At 35.4% G+C, this 1,015-nt stretch overlaps 1 non-coding gene across 1 annotated transcript; it reads right to left on the reverse strand.

The window, feature by feature from the left end:
* Positions 1-639: 639 nt before the first annotated feature.
* LOC143685300 (U6 spliceosomal RNA) lies at positions 640-746 on the reverse strand. The gene has a single exon (XR_013176546.1). It is a non-coding gene; the product is annotated as a U6 spliceosomal RNA (small nuclear RNA).
* Positions 747-1,015: the final 269 nt, after the last annotated feature.

The raw sequence follows: 1,015 nt of genomic DNA on the forward strand, positions 1-1,015 counted from the left end.
TCTAAAATTTTGCAGACACGTACACAACATAAATCTCCTTATGCCAACCCTTCCAAAGCAGTGGGATTCATCACACTGACTGCAGTGTAATACCTTCTCCACCACCCTCTGCTATAACTTTCCCATCACCCCAAACAGAAACCCTACATAATGTATTAAATCACCGTAGCCCCTGTGACCCAGCCTGGTAGCCTGAAGTTTCATATTCTCTGACATTTTCCTTGTTGTTATAATGGAGCTTAACTTTAGCAACCTAACTCTATAACAATCTTGATTGCTTCATTGCCAATTTAACACCTCAAGAGCATGCATAAAGTATGTTCTATACCCTCCAACTATACAAAATTCTTTTTTCATATCAAATATTTATCATTTTCAATCCAAAACCATTGATATATCATCACATTTTATGCATTTCTCTTTAGGTCCATTAGGAAGAAAAAAATAGAGTACCAAATCATCATACAATGACACTGGCATCTATATATACCTATGTCATTATCTTTACTAAGATATTTATTTCTTCATGTGGCTTCATCAATTTTCTATTGTCCTTTGCTTTCAACCTGCAGAAATTCCCTTGGCAATTCTAGGAAGGCCACTATAATGGTGACAAATTATCTCTCTCTCTCTCTCTCTTTTAATATGTAATGCTTCATGAATTTGCGACTCATCCTTGCACAGGGGCCATGCTAATCTTCTCTGTATCATTCCAATTTTAGTATATGTGCTGCCAAAGCAAGCACCAAATTCTCTCTTGATCTGAGGATGTCTCAATTCTTCCCTCATTTTTGAAAGACAGTTTTGTATATATAGAAATCGTGGCTGGCAATTCTTTCATCCTTTCCTGATAATTAATATTGTTGAGAACTTTTGATGCATTTATTGGACATTCACAAATTGTGGTTTGTGGGGATTCTATTTCATCAATTATCTGTTTTCTGTTGTGTAGTTTGACTTCATATTTTTCAGTTGTAAGGGTGTTTCAAATAGTCTGTATATGAGTTCTTGATGA

Source organism: Tamandua tetradactyla, chromosome 5 (genome assembly GCF_023851605.1).
Source record: "Tamandua tetradactyla isolate mTamTet1 chromosome 5, mTamTet1.pri, whole genome shotgun sequence".
Taxonomy (NCBI): Eukaryota; Metazoa; Chordata; class Mammalia; order Pilosa; family Myrmecophagidae; genus Tamandua; species Tamandua tetradactyla.